This window comes from Miniopterus schreibersii (genome assembly GCF_964146895.1).
Source record: "Miniopterus schreibersii genome assembly, chromosome: 1".
NCBI classification, from domain to species: Eukaryota; Metazoa; Chordata; class Mammalia; order Chiroptera; family Miniopteridae; genus Miniopterus; species Miniopterus schreibersii.
Genome location: NC_138101.1, coordinates 81,496,368 through 81,513,245, shown reverse-complemented (window position 1 = coordinate 81,513,245; position 16,878 = coordinate 81,496,368). Strand labels below are relative to the sequence as shown.

At 40.3% G+C, this 16,878-nt stretch overlaps 1 protein-coding gene across 10 annotated transcripts in view; it reads left to right on the top strand.

Annotated features, from left to right (window-relative positions):
• Positions 1-16,878, top strand: part of KIAA1217 — a 695,304-nt gene that overhangs the window by 423,012 nt on the left and 255,414 nt on the right. The window contains exon 1 of one of the 10 annotated variants that reach the window (XM_081128702.1): positions 9,049-9,182. The exons of the other annotated variants lie outside the window; for them this stretch is intronic. The gene's annotated coding sequence lies outside the window, so the exon portion shown is untranslated. Of the gene's footprint in view, positions 1-9,048; positions 9,183-16,878 lie in introns of those variants that run through there. 10 annotated transcript variants of the gene reach the window in all.

The following is a 16,878-nucleotide window of genomic DNA, read 5'->3' as shown; positions in this document are numbered from 1 at the left end:
GCACTATTTTCTCAGCTACTATTTATAGTGGTGAAAAAGAGGAGAAAAATACAAGAACATATTATTGGCATCAGCTAAAATTGTGGCACTATTGCTTTTTAGACATATTATTCTATTTTCCCAACAGCGCTGTGGGGTAGGCACTGTTATTGACTCTCCTTAACAAAATGGGAAACTGAGCACAGAGCATGTAGGTCTTGTCCTGTTATCTGGCTGTGGGGCCTCTGCTCTCAACCTACAGATTATACCATCTCTCTAATGCATGACAGAATCGAAAGACATTCTGAAATGCTAAGGAAACAGAAGGAACAGAATGGGGGACCAGTTGCCCATTGTCAGTCAGTATAGGATTTTGTGGTGATCCTAGAATGGCTGAAGTGCCAGCCTCTTAATTATACTGGCCTTCAATAATTCGGGGAAGAAAAGGAATTCGGCACTAAAGAAGCAGTGGCATAAATAGTGGTGAGTCCCTGAGACAGTGAAAGTTGAGAAAATATTACTCTTGCCAGAGCAACACCTCCATACAGAAGGACCATAGTGTCATAATAAAGTTACAAATTGTATTTAGAAACTTTACATTAGTGTAAATGTGAGTGTTTAATGAAATACTAAAGACCCCTGAATAAAGAACATGATAGGAATGAAAGAATCAGTATAAAAAAATGTCTTGTCTTTGGAAATTCCAAATAATCTTGGCTATGTCTAAGGGCAATCAGAATGTCATCAGAAACAATAACCATCTAAACTTGGATATGATGAGAAACAATAGTAAAAAAAAATAAGCAGGAGGAGCAGTCTAATGCTTAACAGATGATGCTATTCAAGGGACCAGATGAAGGAGTTAGCTTGGAAATGTTTCCCAGAGGACCGATATTTTGAAATGCAACTTAAAGGGTGTTAGAAGTACATTTTAGAAGATTTGGAATATTACATAATAGGACATGTTGTGCTAGGGACTCAGCAATCAACAGGACTAAATTCAAGGGGTTGCAATTTTACTTGCAAAATTGACTTCAAGTTGACATTAATCATACAAGACAGAGAAAAAGAGAAGAATCCTAAATGGGGATCATTCATAACACATGGCTCTTGATCCATGTTTAATTGGGTGCCACCAACCACTGCGACAGCTTTCATTTTAATTAGCGTTGTGGAAGAGCAAGACAACACATTTTGAGAATGGTGCTATATTAAGAAGAGTTTTGCAAAAAAATCAAAATAAGATTCTCTTGGAAAACCTCCTAAGGAGTGCCTGGGTGTAGGTGGGAAAGTAAAGGGGAGTCAGGAACTGAAGTATAGCTACGCAGAGGCAGGAGACACCTGGAAAATAGTAATCAGCAAAACCTAGAGAAAATTGTCACCAAATGAGATGGAAATTTCCGTATTGAGGAATCCAAAAAAGACCAGTGTGATTTGATTCGGTCCAGCACATTGATGCAGAACTCATATTGCAAATGTCTAAATTGCCCTTCCTCTCCTCACTCATCAAGCTCACTTCTTTGCTATTCATCCTTTCTCCTGCAGGTGTTTTCTTGGACTGATTTAATCAAATGGTTATTTATCAGGGGTCTACACTATGAGCTCGGCATTGGGCAGGGTACAAAATACCCTGCCAAGGATACCTGTCTTGAGTGGAGAGAGTAGTAACTTTGGGGTTCGATATAAATGATTCTATATATGCTAGGACACGCAGCTGTGTGATTATAGGCAAGTCAGTCCATTTCTCTGAGGCTTTTTCTTAACCGTAGAAATGAGACAGACAGTACTGTCTTTCTGAGGACTGGATGCAGTATGTCTCCACTGTGATAGATGCTGAATGCGTGCTAAAACCCTTCTCGTCAAGGGGAAGACATTCTAATCGGAAAGTCAGATTCAGTACCTGTTAGGGCAGCATGAAACAGTGTACATTCTAAATTGGGATAATCTAGACCAGAATCTTGTAAAAGTGTGTTCTGTGGAATCCTAGATCCCCAGACTGTTAATAGCTGTTTGGGAGAGTAGGGAGAAAGTTTCTAATTTGGAGACATTCTTGGTTAACCCAAGTTAAATGCATTTCTACATTAAAATACCTGACCAGGACAGGTCAGGTAGTTAAATATGCTCAAAGGCATTGTAAGTCTCAGGTGGAGATTGGGAGTAGGTGGATAAGGAATGAACTATGCAGTGTTTCCCCAAACCTATTTGAACAGAGAATATTGTTTTGGGGACTCTCGTGTTATGGGACACATTAGGCAATGGTGAGCAGGAAGGGAAGATTTCACACAGGAGATCCGAATTTGAATGGAATCTCTTTGAAAGATAGGAGACTTGTCCTAGTTATCTCTGTTTCCTCAGTGCCTGGCACATAGTAGGCACTCAACAAATATCTACGACAAAGACATTGACAGGTTATGCTTTGAATAAATAGTATGAAGGCGTGGAAGCATTCAGGTGGAGAAGAGAGGACAGCAGAGACCACGATGAGACGAAACTGGAGGTGGCACCTTGTGAATGAACAGGTGGGCCGGTCTAAGAGAAGCAGAGTGTCATTTGGAGAAGTGGGAAGTCAGTGGGGTTGAGTAGAGGGAAGCCGTGTGGTGCTGGATCTTGAAGGCCAAGCGCAAAGCTCGGGCTGACGAACACAGTGCACCTTCGTAGCCTTGAGTCTGCAAGTGGAGTAAAGCGAAGTGTAAAGGTCAGCTTTTCAGTGCTAGGTAGGCGGGGCTCTGAAAACCGGGGTGCTGGCCTGGGAACAGCTGCAGTGTCCAGGACTCGGGGGTAAGGCCCAGGGGCTGGAGGAACGGAGCTCAGCTAGGACTGAAGGATTTTCACATCAGATTTTCAGGAGAAAAATGGGAATCAACTAACTTGGTGACTGGCCACAGGACGATGAAGGTCCAAAGGGCTGCAGCACAAGTAGCAGAAAAGGCAAGAACACCCAACCGGGTACCCCGGGACCTGGGTTCTGGTTCTCACTCCGCTCCTACTTGTGCTAGGACCTTGAGCAAATCACCGGGCTCTGGGCCGTGTGTCCACATTGTGTGGATCTACTGAAGGACTAGAGGGCTGCTATTGAAGTAGCATTAGCCGTCGTTACGAGAGGAATGGTTGCAAAGGACACCACAGTGGTTAATGGAATGTGCAAGGACTTTGCTTCGCGAGTGCTGACTGAGATTACAGCCGGGGTGGTCGTGGGTTCCACTCAGCACCGAGATGCTGGAGAGAGCAGGTTGCTGGTGTGGTGCTATGGATAGTGCTGTACATGAAAAACGAATGGGGTGTATGAGCTGGAATTACTGGTGACTGATTTTATATTTTGGGTTCTTGGTCCTCTCTCTGTCCCTCTTTTCCCCTTCCTTTGTTCCTTCTTGCTTTCCTTTTGGTTTTTAAACCTTTCAACTGCACCAGAACAATCTCCTATACAAAAGTGTGAGGACCACTGCACTTCCAAGTCCAGCTTGTACATGTCCCATTTCCATGACTCTTTCTCCAGTTTCTTTCTTTGTTTTTTGTTTTTCTGTTAATCCTCACCTGAGAATATTTTTTCCATTTATTTTTATTTTTTTAGAGAGAGCGGAGGGAGGTGGGGAGGGAAGGAGGGAGTAGAAGAAAGAGAGAGAGAGAGAGAGAGAGAGAGAAGCATTGATGTGAGAGATACACATCAATTGGTTGCCTCCTGCGTGAGCCCTGACCAGGGTGGGAATGAACCTGCAACCGAGGTATGTGCTCTGACCAGGAATTGAACCCTCAACCCTTCAGTGCGTGGCCCAGCTCTCTAACCACTGAGCCACACCAGCCTGAGCATCTTCCTCCAGTTTCTTCTACAACATCTGTTTTACTTCTGATTAAGTACCAAGCAGTTTAGTGCCCACCTAAGCTTCCACAGATCAAATTATTTTTTTGCGCTCTCTCAGGTTTATCTTTTTTATTAAGTTTTTCAGAGAATCAGTTTACCTTTATCTTTTTCAGATTATCGTTTGCTTTGATCTTAGTTAATTGCCTTTCTCTAGTTTTTAAAGTTATCTTTACTGTCTTTTATAATTTTTAAATGAGTAGTATGTTTATTTATTTTTAATAATGAAGGCATTTAAGTTGGGCTGTGCCCTTCAGTTTTGTATGAAATATTTCCTGTTTCTTTGCTTTAAAGAAGTTGAAATTTTCCTGCTTTGATTTTTCTTTTAGATTTCAGGGGTGCTCAGGAATATTTCATTTCCAAGTAGTTGAGATTATCATTATTTATTTATAATTTTGTTGGATTGTGATCAGAGTGAAGTTTGTATAATCCCTACTTTCCAATTTGTGTAAGGATTTGTTTAAAAGTTTTCCCTATGAATTGTCAAATACAAAATTGATGTTTGTAAGTTTCCATGAATATTCATAAGAATTATCTATTTTATATGTATTATATATACATATCAGGTTTGTTGTTTGTATCACTTCTTTCTTCTTAGTCCTGATTTTATTCTTCTAGTGCTATTCAGTTCTAAGCAAAGTATAATAAAGTCTGTCACTATAATCATATTTTTACCCTGTTCTTGCATTCCTAAGAATTTTTGCTTTATGGTTTTTTTAGTTGCTTTGCTGTTTGTTGCAAACAATTTTATGGCTGATCATTCCTTCTTCGTAAATTATGTTTTTTACATTGCCAAATGGTCTCTTTATTTTATTTAATGTTTGCTAACTTTTAAAATATTAGTATTACCACTCTTGCTTTACTTTTTTAAAAATATATCTTTATTGATTTCAGAGAAAGAAAGGAGAGGGAGAGAGAGAGATAGAAACATCAATGATGAGAGAGTCATTGATCGAGCCCGCAACCCGGGCATGTGCCCTGACTGGGAATCGAACCCTGATCGCCTGGATCCCAGGTTGACGCTCAACCGCTGAGCCACACCCGGCTGGGCTCTTGCTTTACTTTTGATTGCATTTGTCTGGTACGTCTTACCCATCTATTTTCAACTTTTCTTTATTAATAATGGGTATGCTTTTATTAGAAACTTCCTATAACTTGGTTTTGCCCTTTTAGCCCAATCTATTTGTCTTTGTTTTTTAATGGGCGAATTCATCCACTGATATCTAATGTAATAACTGATGAATTTGATTATATTCCTTCATCTTAATTTGACAGCAAATATGTCTATTCTTCTTTATTAAATACAGTCATGCTCAGGAAATACTAAACAGTTACTTGAGTTTCAGTCTTGACAAGCTGTATTTGAAAGGACAGTAGGTCCTCCAAGTGAAAATGACTGCTAGAAAGTTGGATATAAAAGAGGACTGGAACCTAAGCCAAGAAACAAGACTGGACAAGTTACATTTTGGCATTATCTGTGCTCTTAGGGTTCTCCAGAGAAACAGAACCAATACGTTAGAGAGAGAGCAAGAGTGAGAATGAATGAGAGAGAGATTGATTTAGTTTAAGGAACTGGCTCACACAGTTGTAGGGACTGGGAAGTCTGAAACCTGCAAAGCAGACTGGCAGCCTAGAAATTCAGGCAAGAGTTGATGTTGCAGCCTTGAGTCCAAGATCTGCAGGCTGGAAACTTGGGCAGGGTTTGTATGTTACAGTCTTGAGGTAGAATTTTTTCTTTGAGAGCCCCTAAGGTTTTGCTCGTAAGGCCTTCAACTTATTGAACAAGGCTTACCAACACTGTGGAGGGTAATCTGCTTGACTTAGTATCAGCTGGTTTCAATATTAATCACATCTAACAAACACCTTCACACCGCATCCAAACTGGTGTTTGACACGTAAAATTAACCATTACCCCAGCACCATAGAAAAAGGTGACTGGATGTGAAGGGATAATTTCTAAAAGGAACAACAGCTGCAAACAAAAACAGAGCCAAAGTTCAAGGACTTAGCATTAGGCAATTAATTACCACAGTTGGTTTCCATTACTTCACTCAGAAATCCAAGTGTCCCCATTCTTTTGGTGATTTTAAAGTGTGTTCTTGACATACAAAATGTATACTGGTTTTTGTTCTTTTTAGTGTTTGTCAGTTTTTCTTTAGACCAGAATTTCAGGTTGCAGACATTTCTTGAGTGTCTGCCATTTCATTAGTCTCCTTTGCATCCTAGTGGTCTGTTTGTCTTGGGGTTGAGTGGTAATATGTTAATCCTACCCTGTGCAGTCCTTACAGGCCTCCATACAGTTTAAAGCTAAACAAATACCACTGCTCTCCTGTTGCTGCTGTGCTGATAGACTATCCTGGTCTGAACTGTTCCAGACTCCGTCCCATCTGTTGACTTGGTATATCTGGGAGGATCTGCAGAAGGTCTCTGTTTACCCTTTGCAACCTAATATGTACTTTCAGGTTAGTTTACTAAATAAATCCTTCCAGCATGGCTTAGCTTAGTTAAGATTTTAGTAACTCCAATGACATGCAGTTTTATTAAACTAGGAATCAACAGTGCCTCATGGTTAAGCACATGTGTTTTGGGTTGAATCTTGGGTCTGCCTGGGTTCAAATCAATACTCCAACACTTAGTAGCCATGTAAACTTACTCAAATTACCTAACCTCTCTGAGGCTCACTTTCTCCCTCTGTACCATGCGGGATATTAAATGTTCTTGAATCATACCACTGTAGTGAGGCTTAAATGAGATAAGGATTGGTTATTTTAATATAAAAGTATTGCTTTTTTTTCTACATGACAATTTCTAACTCATGTTTATTTAAGAAACAAAAATTCATGCCATAAATGGTTAACTCCAACCTCTTTCACCAGTTATCTGTATTCTTATATTTTCATGGGCTTTTTCAATGAGCAGTTTTCTATGTCTGTTATAAACTAGGTTTGATGAAACAAATTCAAGAGAAAGAATCTTACTGACTATCCAAGTCAAACACAGATACCTCTGATGTTGCTAAATTTAGAAATAAAATAGTCTACCTAGACAATTTCTTGCTCTCTGATTTGGTTGGTGTGGTGCTCAGTTGCTGTTGGGGAAGTTGCAATGCTATTGAAACCAAGTCCTTCTTGATAATTTCTTTTAGGGACTTTAGGAAAAGCCATTACTGGACTGTTCACCTCTAAGCAAGTCTTGGCATTTCTGCCCAGCCCCCATATATGATGTCCTTCTTACTGAGATTGTTGTTGTCCAAACTTTCCCCACTCTAAATATTTCAAGATCCTCACACCACCATAACAATGTCATAACTGGTTACAAATTATTCTGTAAGTCTTTACCTCTGCCTGCCTGCCATAAATGGGTTAATCAGGTTGCTGTCACATTTGAGTTATCTCCGTGACTATCTCCATTTGCCTGGCATTCAGATTTTTACTCTTACTCTCTTTTCCAAGCTTGAATTCAGCAAGTAAAAGCTAAGATATTGTAGTTTCCTAAGTAACCCAGAGAAAAGATCATCATAATTGATAACCACTCTGACTGCTGAATCAACTTTTGCAGGCTGCTCTCTCTAATGGAACTTTGAGGAATAACTGTATTTGAATAGTGCTCTGCCCCATTTTCAGATTTCAACAGAATAAAGCCTAGGTTTGGTTATAACTTGTTTTTGTTTGTTTCTGGTTGTGTTTGTGTCCCACTGGGTAGAGCACAAGTGTGGGCTTCATCTGGATGTATTTTCATCTCACAGAGGCAGTAATTGAATCTCTGACAATAGTCTTGCCTCTGAGGAGTGTTTCAACTCAGGGCTGCTGTATTAAACCAGGCTAGTTCTTGGTTCCCTTTGAAGGTAATATCCCATCTGTTGACTGTGAACTGTGGCAATACAAAACTCCCAGAACAGTCAGAGGAGGGGATCTGAAGCACTTAAAATTTCTTCTATGGAAAGAGCCATTCTTTTTTTACCTAGGATTGCTCTCTCTGCACGCACCTGGGCAGGCTCGGCAAAGTGTGGACGTTTATCTTTGCTCTCAAACCTTTGAGGTTTGCAGCTGATCTGTGGCAAGTTCAAGCAGCTTCCAGGACTGCAGTGTTGTAGCAGATTCTGCTGGAGGCTGCCTTCAAGTCCTTCCCAGCTCCCTGCTCTCTGGAGAACTTTCTGCTACAGCTTTTGACAGCCATTTGATAACTCATTATAAACTCCCATGGGTTTGGAGCAGATCCCATTCAAACCTTTCTGGTACTTCCAGGTGAGCAATCTTGGGCTTGGGCATGTCTGCAGTAAATTTGGAGGTGAGAGGAAGGAAGAAGGCTGAGCCCAGGGTCACCAAGAGGGGTTGGGCACAAGTTGGGCAGAAATCTGTCCAAAGCTTTATGCAGACATCAGGGATTCTATCACATTTGGGATAGTGAAAAGTGAATGAATGAGTGAAGGACTGAATATCTTAGAGCCTAGTGACCATTCCCAAGAAAAGCCAACTACACTGTATTCGATGTTATTCTGGTAATGTATGCAAGCTAGGACAAACATACCAAAGATATATGTTAGGAAAGAGTTAAAAAATTCGCAACACCTTCTCCTACCTCTGCTAGCCTGAGGCCAAGGGAAAATGCGCGCACACACACACACACACACACACACACACACACACATTTCAGCAAGGAACCTGTTTTGCAAGTTTTACTGGTAAAAAGTAGGAAGGGGAGAGCAGAGTGGAAAGCCTTAGGAGTATTGATTGAAGGTTTTTTAAAACCTACATTTTCAACGTAACTTTATCCTTCAGAGAGAGGCACATGTGCCACTGTAGGTTTTTCTTCAGCCGATTAAGTGCATTGTTAGACAGGGAGGGGCAGATTAACGAATGCCTATAATTTGGATCATTGTTTTCTACAAAACAGCTCAGGCTTTGAAAATGAAGCCATCGTTCTTGGCTAAGTTTTTGCCGACAGCACAAATTATACTGTGCAGAGATCCAAAGCCCCTGAAAAGGTTTCATTAATGAACAATTTCAGACGATTGTTTAAGTCTTTGCCTGACAGGTAATGTTGGCATGTAGAAAAGTGGGGTTAGGGTTTCCATGGAGATTTATGATGTCATGCTTGAAAGAGCATGTCAAGACAGCCAATTTAACAAGTAGCTACTCAAAAAGTCCTATAGGCTAGAAGTAGGTTTTATGCAAATGACAAGAGTTTCACTGGGAAAAAACGGCGAAAGAAAACAGTAGAGAGACATGGAGGGGGGTTTACCTGACAGCTCGGAAGGATGACCCTGGAGTCCATTAGAGACGAAACTTCCAGAAGAAGAATTAGCTTTTCTGCTTTAACTGCCGCCTCACCTGTGGAGCTCTGAGTACAGGTAAATATGCATTTTTTTCTTCCGAGTTACTGCCTAAAATTGTTTGGAACAGTGAGGTCTGTTTCTCTGCATTGTTCTCTTGGCAGGAAGAACTGAATCAATAAAGCACAGCTTTCCCACACAGAACGGTTGTGCTTCAGGGCTGTGTTTTTCAGGACTGTTTTTTTTTTTTGTTTTTTTATTGAAAGTACTGAGATTTTTGAATAGAGCTGGAAAACAAGTGGCGCATTATGCATTATGCTGATTATGCCCTGTAAATAATGCTATATAGAAAGACATCTGAGGGAGATACTCTATGTATTTGTTGATTATTCTTAGATGGCTTTTTTTTTTTAAAAAAAACAACAACTCTGAACAGACCTGAATTGGGACTACATGTATTTCCGCATTTTCAAGTTCTAAAATGCTAAAGATAAAGCCCATGGAATATTATAAAAACAGTCAGGTTTATGACCGCTGCTCTTTTCTGGGGTGTGTCTGCATACTTTTCTCAGAGAGGCATTTTATACCAAAAAAAAATACCTTGTTTGAGACATCAGAGGTTTTAGACTTGGAAATAGTACTTATAAATTCTAAGAAGGCAGATACAGGTTTCAAGGGTGGGGGCAATGGCTGATAAAGGTAGTTTTGAAAGCGTTGCCGTAGAAAGGGAACCTCGCTTTGGTGGTGGTATGGGTTTTGTTTGCATCAGTTACTAGTAAGACTGAGTAAACAGTCTTGCCAGCGATATGGATGCGATAAAAATCACTCAAGGCAGCTGCACACCTGCGTCGTTCGCTTAAAGGGGTTATTTTGGGGACATCAGTTCGTGATGCGAGTAGTTAAGTCCACCAAGCTTACAAAGAAATGAAAAGCATATTTGGTTCTTTTCACACACTGGGTAAGGCTTTAAAGCTCATGGTTAGGAAGCATTTAAAGAGACCTGTGAAATGGGAAGTTGGGCTTCTGAAACCAGAACTACTTAGGAGCAAATGGGCAGGCAGTCACCGATTTTTAAAACTTTCTAATATGTAAGATTGCGAACCCCCCGAAGTTTGTAGTCAGATAATGTGGATTAATTGATACTTGTATTAGATTATTGTGTTGCCACAGTGATTGAAGAACAGTTAGTTGAGTGATGAAAGAACTGTCCCCCCTCACGTCAGAATGCTTGGGTTTGGAGTCCTGGCTTCACCACTTATTATCTGTGTAACTTTGGGAAAGTAAAATAATGTCCTTAAGCCTCGGTTTTCTCCTCAATAAAATAGGGGTGATGATAGTGGTGTTGTGAGGATGAAATGTTAAAATCTTTGTAGCATAAGTCTCAGCATTCATGCTCCACGTGTTAGACGTTTTTTTTATTTACTACTTGTGTCACTGGACTGTTTACGAAGTGTTTTCACAGCCTTTACTTTATCTTATCATTGCCAGAGCCCAGGAAAACTAGCAGAATCTTTTTATTCCCCCTTTACAGACAAAGAAACTGTGGCTCAGAGAGACACTGAAATATACAACTCAATACACAGCCCTTCTACATTTCTTGCTACTTTTTTCTCATTTTAAAGGTCTAGAAAAAAAATCAATGTGTTACTGAAATAACTCCCAGCAGCAATGATTATTTTTATAAATTAATTAAAATGCAAAATGTTAAGTGTGTCAAAGGAGCTAGGAGAGTCATGGTTTTACATTAATTATGTCTGCGGCACTTTCTCTAGGTAGGCTATGGAAGTGGGATTAATTTACTTTTTGTTGGCACCTATTGATAAGAGCTCAAGTAACTTTACAGATGTACAATTTTAACTCTTACCTGCCTCTGATGTTTCTTGGTTCTGCAAGAAGAGTCAGGTTTACCTGTTACAGGGATCCCGAGCAGGAAACCGAGTCACCAAGAGCCATGGGAATCACCACAGGAAGCAAGGGGTTGGACACACTGCCTTTTTTCCTTTTATGTTCTAGACCTTGACACCTCCCCTTCTTGTCTACATCCTGGACCCTCCCAGCCCGTAATTATAGTCTATGTCCATTGTATGTAATAGACAAATATGTTTTTCATTGTGTTATTTTTAGCAGCAGTGTTTCTAGCCAGGGAAAAGCACTCTGTTCGTTGCAGGATTTTCCTGATGACTTTTTCAATTTCTCCAAGTTTTCCACATCAGACTGTATCATTCAGATTTCACACTCCTGGAAGAAGGCTTTTAGCAGGAGTATTGGATGGGCTCATTGAGTGGGATTCTGAAGGCGTCCTGATCTCCGAGCTGCTGAGGCTGAACTCGTTCTGTCCCGGACACTGTATGAATTAATGAAATGTGATATGAATGGCATCAGGCTGTGGTGGAGACTCCAGTTCCCAGCACTGGTTTGGGGCACTGGAAAACACTAATTATCTCAAGGGCAAAATCTATGAGTCTGAAAGCAAATATTTATTTCATTCAAAGTTTCTATTCCAAATATGAACCACAAAGCAGTAAGTTTAAAGTAGGAAAGAGCCATAAAATCAAACAGCCGTAGGGTGCCAAAATTCCTGATAGGTTCAGAAATGCTAATGAATGTTCTTACACAGTTTTTTTTACCCACAGACCCTGTTTTAGAAGTTCATTAAAGCTTTTCATTACACTTAATTGTTGTATTGCTCAGAGATGATCTGTTGATTAATGAGTGGTGATTGCATTTGTGCCTATCGGAGGTTAGTGAAGGTCTGTTGTGTCAAAAGCTCTGAGCGCACAGTGACTCAAGGCCAGGTTTTCTGGATTCAAGTCCTGCCTCCATTACTTACTAGTAGCACAGATTTTCCATTGAAGAATATATGTAGGTCTATTCATATTCCAAATAAAATGTAGCATCGAAATTTAAAAGCCTTCGAGCAACAAAATTAGTGATCTCTAAATATTACATTTTTTTCTTTTAAAAATGTTGGAATTTCCATGGAAATTATTTTTTCAGAAAGAAAGGCACTAAAATCTCTTAGTCTCCTGGGCAGGCAATGCCGAGTTCCTCTGAGTGGGAGGGAAACTCTTTCTAGAAGTTGTTCACAATTCGGCTTTATCATTGTTATTCATCAAGTTAACATAATTGGAAACACTCCTGATTTGAAACTGAGGTGTAGTTGTTCACAAAAATCTATTAAAAAAAAAAAGTCATCCTGGAAAATGGTGTCCCCAGGCCACCTTGCTCTTCTCTTCAGATGTGTGGCCTCTGAGGGGTGAGCAGGCGGAGTCGGAAGGGGCTTTCCTCCTCTAGCAATCAAGCGTGACATCACCTCCCCCAACCTATTTTTAACCAGGAAAAACCAGAATAGAGTGGAAGCTAACATTCCTCAGGTGCCAAGTTGAGGACTTGCTTTTGCTACAAACTGTGAAGCACCCTGACCCGACATGCCTGTAGGTCTGGCCATTTCGTATTTGAGGGCGGAATTTCCTTGGGAGTCATGCCAATATCGGTTACCGTTTCATAAACTTCCAGGCTTTGCTTTTAACTTGCAACCGTTCACGAGAGAAAATGTGGGGAAAAGGATTTTTGTTTTTTCTGGAGGGATATCAAGGTAGGCAGGATTCTGAGGTTGCTAAGTCTATCTCCTATAAAACCGAATTGACAAATTCTCCTTGATCCGTGATGACAGTTGTGACATCTGGGCAGCTGGAGGCCTTGGGACCTCTGGGCTGTGGTGGAAAGAGTGGAATACAGGACAGACTGTCAGGAAAGGACAAGGGAAGGACAAAGGATAGGGACAGGATGAGCTTTATCCTAATGGCAGGAGCTCTCTTGATTTTGCATCGGACAACAGACTTACAGGCAGCAGAAAGAATTCTGAACTGCTTGTTTGTATGACTGACAAGTGCAAAGGTAAAATATTACCCATTCGGAGAAGTTCTTCTGTAGAGATCTCACACACACAAAGGGGAGTCCCGCTGACTGTGTGACTGTCAGTCCAGTAAAAGCGGGTGACACCGTTAGTGGCCTCTAACAGCCCTGGTTCTCGATGGTGATGTCACTTCCCACCCTGAGCGCCACTGCACGGCACTCTTCACTTCCACTCCTGCCCACTGCTCATTAAGCAACAGAAAGGATAATGGTGTTTCCCATGAACGATTTTTCTAGGGTAGTAAATGCAGATGATCACGTCGGCCCCCACAAACCTGATAGTGAGACTGTCCTCGGAACTGTGGGCGCCCCCTGCCTGGTTGCCTTGCTCTGTGCTCTGCTGGCATCTCACAAGAAGGAGCAAGCAAAGACCCATCTCAGAGATGTTGTCCTTGGTCTGTCCAGTGGCACTGTAAGTTGTAAGTTGTCCGGATAGGACTTTCTTTGGGCTTACTACTTGCCACCAAGAAACAAAGCAGGCTGCTGCCTCACACGTGATTGGAATGGCCTAGGAAACAGAGATTCAGATGGACCTTTGGGCATTTTCGGTCTTCGACACTAAGGATGTTTGTAAATACCCCCGAGGATGTCACATGGATGTCAGCACACGCGTTTGTAGCAGTCATTAGTAAGGTACACGTGTTCTGTTCAGGAGGGAAAACTTTTTTTAAATCATCTGTTTGAATTTTGCTCAAGGAAAGGTTGCATGGGCTCTGTCCATCTTTAACTGTAACTTCGAATCCTTTTTCCGTTTTAAGACTGCAGAAGAAAGCTGCAGCGAATCTCCTCATTAAGGATAATTTTCTTTCTCCTTTGTGGAGCGTGTGTGTTTATAATGGTGAGAACAGCACAAACTGATTTAAAACTCTTCTCCTTTCAGAGCAATTATAATAGTGGCCCCATAATGTATTAACTGGACCCCTTTTAATGGCTGCTTCGATTGCTTCTTTTTTCTCCCTGTTATGAACTCAACTGCAATGACCTTTGTAACTGAGCGTGCCAGCAAATCTGAAGGAGAAATTCCTAGATGTCAAATTACTAGTCTATTACTACTAGTTTACTAGGATTACTAGTGTTGAAAGGTAGTGCCTGATTTTCTCTCAAAAAGACTTACCAATTTATTCTGTCACTGTGAATGTTTGAGAGTGTATTATGGCACATTCAGGCGATACAGTTCACTGCAGTTATGACAGTGTATGGAATAGACCCTACGTGCAGGTATGGACACATAACTAAGTTATATTAAATAAGCGATACAATGTAGATAGCAGTATAGATAGTATGATCCTTTTTATTTAAAAAAAAAAAGCTGAATCCTATTTGTATGAAAAGCGCATCCATTATTTTCCATGTCCTCATCTGTACATTAAACATTTCTAGAATGATGCCTAATAAACGAGGGAGGGATTAATGAGCTAGTGAGGGCAAACAGCATTTATTTTTTGTACTTCTGGACTTCCCCACTACTTATATGTTTATCATATGTATAGAATACTTTAAAATTCAAAAACTAGTTGCAACAAAACAGTTGCCCTGGAATGTAATGTGTGTTCTTACAAGGGAGGCCAGCAGTTTCCAGGAAGGCTGCGAAAGTGACTTTCTTTATCTCACACACCAATCTGGCTCCGGAAGAAAGGGATTCTCTTTTCTTATCTATCTTTCCTGAAGCAGTCACTTCTGATGGCTTTGGCAGTCTCATTTCCTGCTGTGGAATCTTCCTTAAACTAGTTTATTCCAGTAAGGAGCCCGCTTTTCTAAATAAATGCTGTTGGGGGTTCTGAGTGTCAGGCATGTTTTGATCAAATATATTTAAGCTGCCTGAAGTTTTCAACAAAAGCAGTAAATTCACCTTCCCAGGTGGGTCATCTTCTTAGCTTTTGTATAAAACATTCACTTCAAGTTCAAGTTTATAACTAAACGTCATCCTTTGCGAAGTTATAGGGACCAGTTTTGGATAAAGGGCACTTAGGCTTTCATGTAAAGTCTATAATATATAACTCTGATTCTGTTTCCTAAATGAATAAAAAACTTTTTAATATACAGAATATTTCTATTTGAAAAGACTTTTTTCTACAAGACAAGTAATGAATGGAATCATAGGATGCCTTTTGAAAGAAAATACTTTCGTACTTCAGAATCACTGAAGAAAGCTTCAGACATTTTAAACTCCAACTACTTTTAAATTCATATGCACAGAATGCATTAAAACCACAAGTGTGGTAGATTTGATATATACATTTCTTTTGCACCAATCAGTACATATTTTTACTGTAATTAGACTTTTCTTCCTTTCTCCTTCTCAACAGCTACTTTTGAAACTTCACGTTTTCCCCACATACATTCTTTTTCTACTTCATAAAATATCTCAGTTCTGCAGTTAATTGCAAATATTTGCAAAAAGAAACAAATGTAAAGTAAATGCCTCTGAATGTGGTATTTTGTGAATAAACATATGCTTGACATTAGTTGGTAAACCTAAAAAATAATGAGGAATAACTATGCTTAGAGGAAAAAGGTAGAGTAGTGGCTGTGATGTATAAAAGAAGGAAAGCCATGATTTAAGCAATCCCACTCAAGAGAATATAATTACCAGAGTCTTGGGATGGTGGCAGGTCACTTTAAGTCTAACTGAAGTTTTTCGATATCGTTAGAAAAATGAACCAAGCTTCCTATGTCATAGAGTAAATTCAATATTTTCTTCCTCAAATATTAAATATCACTGGCTTTTTAAGACATATACATCCAAATCTCCAATGCCTTAATGTATGACTACACAACACAATAAAAAAATTTCCCTGTATGCATTCAAACCACTGCAACAAGTACTAGACTGCCCACAAATATTATTACTTACTATATGCCGGAAACGTTCACACAAATTTCCTCATGTAGTCCTCTAATAAAACTGCACAAACAGATCCATATAAATAAGGAACCTAAGGCTCAGAAGTCTCTAGAGACTTGATTCTTTGGGCAACAAGGGAATTTGAAACCCAGTAATTCTGACGCAAGTCTGGAGCATTTTGGTGGGATCCCTGAGGTGTTCCCTTTGAAAACTTCTTCATTTTATGAAAGTGGATTTCCAAACAATTTAATCACTCAGGGAATGGTTTTCTTCTTGCCTCTGTAGCCTCCCACTCTTTTCTACAATGCCTACTGTTTTTGCCATTTCAATGTTACCCCAAAGGGTGGACTTGAAGAAACTGAGGAGGTTGGAACAGTGATTGGTTTTGCTACGTGTCGGCGGTACCTCTGAAGTCAAGCCTGGAACCGGCTGGTCAGGAATGTGCTTATTAAGCAACCCTCTTCCTGGCATTAGAGGAGGAAAGCCGCGCACCTCAGTCAAATTCCTTCCCCGAAGCCTGCACTCCGTGAGCAGACCTTTAGAATGCATCCCAGAGAAGGAATGCACGGCTGCTCACAGATCTGTGGTTCACAATCTCCGCTCACAAATGGTGTTGCTCACACGTTTTGCATAGTAACCCCTAAACACACTCGCTGCCTTACTGCTGCGGCCAGTATTTGTTGCCAGTATTTTTATGTGTGGTTGTGAAAGTTCTCACTGTAATTGAAGGGACAGATTGGGCAACTTTCAAAGGTAAACTCTTTGTGCCAGAAAAGTAGAGATCAAAGTTACCAGGCCTGGGGCCTGGTTTTCCAGAAAGCCCTGCACAATTGCTTCTACAAATTTTGATAAGCCACCAAAACCTTGTAGAATTTAGAGTATTACATAAAAATCTAATTTTTTACGTTATGAGGGGAGAAATCAGATGATCAGGAAAAACTGGGCTCAAATTCCTTTGTTAAAACTTGTGTTAGAGCAGCTGCCCCATTAAAATGGGGAGTACAAGGTTCTCAG